This window comes from Etheostoma spectabile, chromosome 5 (genome assembly GCF_008692095.1).
Source record: "Etheostoma spectabile isolate EspeVRDwgs_2016 chromosome 5, UIUC_Espe_1.0, whole genome shotgun sequence".
Classification (NCBI taxonomy): domain Eukaryota; kingdom Metazoa; phylum Chordata; class Actinopteri; order Perciformes; family Percidae; genus Etheostoma; species Etheostoma spectabile.
In genome coordinates, this window is record NC_045737.1 from 37,576,023 (window position 1) to 37,583,888 (window position 7,866).

General features: G+C 45.6%; 1 protein-coding gene across 1 annotated transcript in view; it reads right to left on the minus strand.

Moving 5' to 3' along the window:
- Positions 1-7,866, minus strand: part of nup133 (nucleoporin 133) — a gene marked incomplete in the record, with an annotated part of 100,913 nt that overhangs the window by 91,863 nt on the left and 1,184 nt on the right.

The window sequence follows — 7,866 nt, forward strand, 5'->3', positions numbered from 1 at the left end:
AGAAGATACAGAGAGAGGATAGCGAGAGAGAGACAGAACGACCAAAGATAGAGACAGCGAGCAGAGATAGAGTACAGACCGGACAAAAAGAGAGAGACAGGAGAGCAGAGAGAGAGACAGACCGAGAGAGAGAGAGAGACATAGAGGAGAGAGAGAGAGATTATAAAGAGAGAGAGCCAAACAACAGAGAGAGACAACAGAGAGAACGAGAGACATACGAGAGAGAGAGAGAGACCAGAGAAGAGGAGAGAGACAGAAAGGGACAGACCAGAGAGAGAGAGAAGAGAGATGAGAGATACAAAGAGGCAGAGAGACAGAGAAGACAGAGATAGAGAGGACGAGGAGGAGAGTAGATACTAGAAGACCAGACAGAGAGAACGAAATAGAGAGAGAGCAGAAAGAGAGAGAAGCAACGAGAGAGTCGAGGACAGACATACAGATAGACCGACATATAGAACAGACAGAGGAGAGAGAACAGAGAGGATCATGATATACCGACAGATAGCATAGACAGAAAGGATCTAGACAGAGAGGAAGACGAGAGAGAGGACCTAGAGCGAAGACCGACAGAGCAAGAGGCAGAGAATCGAGAGTAGCAGAGAAGAGGAGAGACGTGACGATAGACGCAGAGAGAGAACGAGTACAGTGATAAACAAATCCTCAGGTCTTATTTATTGATCCAAGAAAAGTGGAAATTACTCACTTAAATTATTGAGCTGCACTTATATTTGCGGTTGCTGTGTGGATTTGTATTGGATGCTGATGATCGTTATGCCTACAACGCAGGTGTGGAGCGTACCTGTTCACATTATATCATGTTCTTTCCTGTTTCGGTTCAATAGTGCATATATTTGGTGCAATAGTGGTGGTGTTGTTTTTTTTGTTTTGTTTAAGATGAGAAGAGAGGTGTGTGTGTGAGGGTGTTGTGTGTGTTTGTGTGTGTGTTATGGTGAGGGAGAGGAGTGTGGAGAAGAGAGAAGGAGAGAGAGAGGTGTGTGAGGTGTGTGTGTTGGTTGTTTGTGTGAGAGAGAGAGAGGTGTGGGGAAATGTTTGAGAGAGAAGGGAGAGGTGTGGAGAGAGAGAGAAGAGAGGGTTGAGATAGATAGTGAGAGGTGTGTGAGAAGAGAGCAAGTGGTGAGAGAGAGAGGAGTGTGGAGAGAAAGAAGGTTGTGGAGAGAGAGAGCGAGTTTGGTTAGAGAGAGTGAGTGTGAGAGAGAGGATGGAGTGGGCAGGAGAGAGAGAGAGGTGTGTGAGAAGAGGAGTGTGTGAGAGAGAGAGGAGATTGTTGGAGTGAGAGAGAGTAGGAGAGAATGAAGCTGTGGGTGGGAGAGAGAGGTAGAGAAACTTGTTTGAAGGAGGAGGAGAGGGTGTGAGAGAGAGAGAGAGAGAGGAGGTTTGTGTGAGGAGAGAGAAGAGAGAGAGAGAAGGTGTGTGCGAGAGACGAGAGGAGGTGTGTGGAGAGAGAGAGAGCAGAGTGTGCAGGTGTCTTCGGACAGGCCAGTAGGGGCGTCTTATTCTTGCTTTTAGTCTTATTTGTACCTTATGTTGACATGTGCCTATATTATATTGTTGTCTCTGTTGACTGTCTGTATTAATTGTTTTGTTTTACATATATATTAGTTCATGTAAGAGAGGCAACACCCATTGTCCAGACTATACCCTAACCCAGCCGAACAGTTCCTCTTCAAAAGATACTTGCTGCTGGCCGACCCCGTTCGCTCAACTCAACATCAATGTTTGCACTTTGAGGAGACTGTTTTAACACGCACGCGCACACCCACACACACACACACAGCACCGCACCAAGCGGCACCACGCACGCACGCACGCACCGCAACGCACGCCGCACGCACGCCCGTATTACATTTTTGATGTTATGTTTTCAGATTACACACATTTTCATGTTCTTAACTCACGATTATGGTTTTTTACCGATACTGTTAATTTTGTGTTTACCTTGGAAGATTATACTGTATATTTCCCTTTGTATTTCCATTGTAAAATTGGTCTTAAATTTCATGTTAGACTGGGTTCCCTTAAAAAGTCATAAATTTACTTGTTAATACCTGTAGCCACCCTGAGAGACACATACACACACACACAGAGACAACACACACACACACACACACACACAGATAGACACCCAAACTACACCCACACCCCAGACACAGACACAAAACCCACACAGAGACACACACCCCACACACACACCCAGAGAGACCACCCAACACCCAGAGATAGCGACAACACACACACAGAGCAGAGGATACACCACACACACACACACACGACACACAGAGACACAACACACAGACACACACCACAGAGAATAGACACACACACAGACCATCAGAACATCGACCCACACACGCACACACCCACACTAGCACATACCCCCACAGAGAGAGGACCACAGAGAGAGGGAGAGAGACCACCCACACATAGAGAGAGACACACACACACCCACACACAACACAAACACACACATCACACAGAGAGATCTAGACACCACCACACATAGAGACAAAAACCAAAACAAAGAAAAAAGAGAGATGACACTACAACCCACATAATATATACCACACACACACACACACAACACACACACACATAGATATAACCACACACACAACACACAGATACCACACACACCACACCCATAAGACACACTTACCAGATAGATACACAACAGATAGTAGATATATAGATACACACACCCATATAGATATACACACACACACAATATAATGAGCTAACACACCACAAACATATAGAAACACACCCATATAGATAGATAGATATATAATATATATAGATATATATAATATATAGATAGAATACACACCACACACACACACACACATCACACACACCCACCACACACATCACACACCCACACACCACCACACACACACACCCACACACCAACACCACACACACACACACACACACCACACCCTCACACACACACAGTCTACAACAACACACCTGTCCGAGAGAGTCTTCCCTGCTCGGGGATACCTCGATTCTCGTGCCTCTCCGTAGACGCTCCTGTCTCGCGGGGGTCCCTGCCTGCGGCCGGCCGGCGGCCCGAGCTCGGGGCCGCGCTGTGGGTAAACATGCCTCTGGGTGGGGTGGGGTGGGTAACCCTTGGACCCGCCGCTCAACGGGGGAGAAATGTTTAGAAAAAGTCCCGTAACAACACTATACACCACCCGCCAAGTGACCCACGAAGGGAATCCTCACCAAACATCGGCGCGGTGTCCAGTCGCTTACATATACGGTCATCAACTGACGCGAACGGAAAGTCCCGCCCGAGTTTTTTTTTTTTTTTTTTTTTTTTTTTTTTTTTTTTTTTTAATATTTTTATATTATTTTTTACATTAAACCAACAAAACTCTACTTATCTGGATTATTCGACCGCATTTATTAGTACGGTTTATTATAATAATTATTATGGTATTAAAGGTCACTCATTAAGATTTTATTAAACGTTGTTTATCTTTTTTACTTTGTGCATCCACAGCCCACCACGAATAACTAGAACGATCTCCCTAAAGTTAGTATGTAAATTTTGAAATTATTTTAGTATTTTGTTCCAGTTTTATTCGTTTTTATTTAAATATCACCGCAACGGAAAAAAAAAAAAAAACGTATCAACAAAGGCATATACGTCGAGAGGTTTACCCCTTGTTTATGATGAGTGGAACCAGGATGACAAGTAGATCACCGAAGCTTGTTAACCCATCCAAGATAGCTGCCGGGGGGCGGAAAACCAACGATGGACGAAGACCGACAAAGCGGCTTAAGTGCAAGGCTGGGGAACCGAGAGTTTAATTAAAAAGCTTTTACCCGTAACCGGTAAAACGAAGCAGCAGCACGCATGCAGTGAGTACCGATTTATAATCGATAATGATAAAGAAAACGGGATCGATCCCGCTCAAAGTAGTGGAGCCGCAGCCTCTGGGCGCTAATTTAGTCTAGTTAGCTTAGCGTTAGCTAGTCCAGTTCCCTCCGCCTCTAATGTGAACCCGTATCGGTTTAAGACTGTATTAACGCGCGTTAAAAATACGTTTTTTTTCTGGCCTCCGCTCCGCGTGAGTTGTGCGGTAGCTATGTTGTTTAAAAAAACAACTGTCGACAAATGTGTGTTTTTCCTCATGTTTGTTTCTTTGTAAACATTTTTAGCTCGCTTCTCTCTCTGCTAGCTAATGGCTAATGGCTACGAGAGAAGATGCTGCCTCTGGCTGCAACTCAGGAGGGGGTTAAATAAACTAATCGCATGGATAACGATGCATCGGACTGTAACACAGACACTCTCCTTGCAGTCTTTAGACTACGTAAAATAAAAAAAAACAAAACAGGCAGTCTCCGCGCTTTTACTGGAGGAGGATGTTCTTCTCTTTCGTTTTAGGGAGTGGAGAGAGAGGGTGTGTGTGTGTGTGTTTTTTGTGTGTGTTTGTGTGGTGTGGTTTTGAGAGAGATATAAATGAAGAGAGACACGGTGTGTGAAGAGAGAGAGAGAAGAGGTTTGTGTATCTGTGTTAGAGAGTGGTGTGTGTGTGTTTGTGAGAGACATGGAGGTGGATAGAGAGAGATAGGAAAGGAGAAATAGAGAACAGGTGAGAGAGAGCGCGGTGTGTGAGTGAGGATAGAGACAATGTGTAGAGGTGTGTGTGAGATTAGGAGAGATAGACATGTGAGAGATAGCGAAGGTGTGTGTGAGATAGAGAGAGAGAAGACAGGTGAGGGAGAGGTGTTTGTGTGAGAGAGGGGAGAGCGAGAGAGAGAGACAGTTGAGGAGAAGCGAGGTGTTGTGAGAGAGAGAAAGAGGAGTATAGAAAGAGAGAGGGACTTTGAGGAGAGGTGTTTTCGAGAGAAGAGAGAGACAGGGTGAGAGAGAGAGAACAGTGAAGGTGTGAGAGAGAAAGAGAGAACAAGTGGAGAGGAGGTGGTGTGTGAGAGAGAGAAAGAACAGGTGGAGGGTGTGAGAAGAAGAGAGACAAGGTGCGAGAGAGGTGTGTGTGATAGAGGAAAGTACGGGTGAAGTTTGAGAGAGAAACAGAGACCAGGTGAGAGGGGTGTGTTTGAGAGAGAAGAGAGACAGGTGATATAGATCGATGTGTGTGAAGAGAGAGAGAGAGCCAGAGGTGAGTTAGACGTGTGTGTGAATAGATAGAGAGAGACAGTTGAGAGAGAGACGCCGGTGGAGGTGTGAGAGAAAGAGAACCAGGTGATAGAGAAGGTGTGTGTGAGCGAGAAAGAGACAGGTGAAGGTGTTAGAGAGCACGAGAGACGGTGGAGAGAAGAGAGACCCGGTGAGAGAGAGGTGTGTGTGAGAGAGAAGAGAGACAGGTGAGATAGAGCGATGGTGTGAGAGAGAGCGAAAAGAGAGAAACATGTGAGGGAAGGTTGTTTTGAGATAGAGAGAGCCAGTGAGAGAGGAGGACAAGGTATAGGTGTGAAAGATAAGAGAAAGAGAGACAGGTGGAGAGAGGTGTGGTGTGTGTGTGTGGGTGATGAGAGCGAGATAGAGGCCATGACGTGGAGAGAGAGACCAAGGGGATAACGTGTGTAGAGAGAAGAGGAGAAAGAGAAGACAGGTTGATAGATGAAGCTAGACAGGTGAGAAGAGAGGTTTTTTTGAGAGAGATAGAAGCTTCGGACCAGGGTGTTATGGAGTCGAGTTTATAGATAGAGAAGAGAGAGAGGGAGAGAGATAGAGACCCCCCCGATTTAGAGAGAGAGATTACCCAGGGAGTTAGGAGAGGTGTGTGTGAGAGAGAGAGAGAGACAGAGAGAGAGACAGACAGAGAGAGAGAGAGAGACAGAGAGAGAGAGAGAGATAGAGACAGACCGAGAGAGAGAGAGACAGAGAGAGAGACAGAGAGAGACAGACAGAGAGAGAGAGAGAGACTTAGAGTTAAACAGGGTAAACAAATCCTCAGGTCTTATTTATTGATCCAAGAAAAATGGGAAATTACTCAATTAAATTATTGAGCTGCACTTTATTTTGCGGTGCTGTGGAGTTGTATTGGAGTGGCTGATGATCTTTAGCCTACACGGCAGTGGGGATGCGTACCTGTCACATTATATCATGTTCTGTATCCTGTTCTGTTCAGAGTGTGCATATATTGTGTGCATATATTAGTGTGTGTATTTTTTTGTTTTGTTTTAGAGAGAGAGAGGTGTGTGTGTGAGAGGTGTGTGTGTGTGTGTGTGTGTGTGAGAGAGATATAGAGGTTGAGAGAGAGAGAGAGAAGAGAGAGGTGTGTGAGTTGTGTGTATTGTGTGTGTTTGTGGTGAGAGATCTAGAGGGTGTGAGAGAGAGAGAGCGTGTGTGGAGAGCTGAGAGAGAGAGAGAATAGAAGTGGTGTGAGATCGAGAATAGATAGGAGGTGTGGTGTGAGAGAGGAGAGAGAAGTATCCGCAGAGTGTGTGTGAGAGAGAGAGAGAGGTGGGGAGAAGAGAGTAGGTGTGAGAAAGAGAGAGAGGTGGTGTGAGAGAGGAGAGAGAGGAGGAGAGGGGAGAGAGAAGAGAGACTATTGTGTGAGAGAAAGAGGAGAGGCAAGAGTGGTGATGAGCAGGAGAAAAGACTCAAAAAAAATCACACCCTCAAAAGTGGGTGAGGGAAGAGCAGAGAGGAGAGAGAGAGGATGTGTGTAGAGAGGAGATAGAGAGGGGTGATGAGGAGAAGAGGATGAGAGTGTGGTGTGAGAGAGAGAGAGAGGAGAGTTAGCTGCAAAAGAAGAGGTGTGTGAGAGAGAGAGAGAGAGAGAGGTGTGCAGGTGTCTTCTCTGAAAGGTCCCAGGTGAGGGGGCTCTGATTTGCTTTTATGTCTTATTTGTAAATTATGTTGACATGTGCCTATATGTATATTGTTGTCTCTGTTGTACTGTCTGTATTATTGTTTGTTTACATATATATTAGTTCATGTAGAGAGAGAGATAACACCCATGGATCCAGACTACCATAACCCAGCCGAACAGTTCCTCTTCAAATGATAACTTGCTGCTGGCCGACCCCGTTACGCTCAACTCAACATCAAATGTTTGACACTTTAGGAGACTGTTTTTACACGCACTACACCAAGCGCGCACACACACACACACACCCACACACACACACACCCACACACACACCACCACACACACACACACAAACACAACACACCGCACGCACGCACGCACGCACGCACGATTACATTTTGGTTATGTTTATCGATTCCACACATTAAGTCAATGTTCTAACTCACGAGTATTTGTTATTTTACCCTACTGTTAATTTTGTTTTTACTTGGAAAGATTACTGTATATTTCCACTTTGTATTTCCATTGTAAAATTGGTCTTAAATTTTCATTTAGATTGGTCTTAAAAAGTCATAAATTTAACTTGTTAATACCTGTAGCCACCCTGAGAGACACACCACACACAGAGAGACACACCACACACACACACCACACACCAGAGAGAGAGACACACACACCAGAGAGAGAAACACACACACACACCACACACAACAGACACACAGAGACACACACACAGACACACACCCACAGAAGAGAGACACACACCACAGACACACACAACGAGACACACACACACACACACAGAGAGCAGACACACAGAGAGAGGAGGAGACACAAGACCCACACAGAGAGAGAGGACACACACCACACCACACCACCACACACCACCACAGAGAGAGAGAGACACACACACACAGAGAGACACACACAGAGAGAGAGCACACCACACACACAGAGCAGGACCCACCATAGAGAGACACACCAACAACAGAAGAGAGAGCACACAACACACACCACAACACAACAACCACACGAGAGGGGACACACACACACCCAC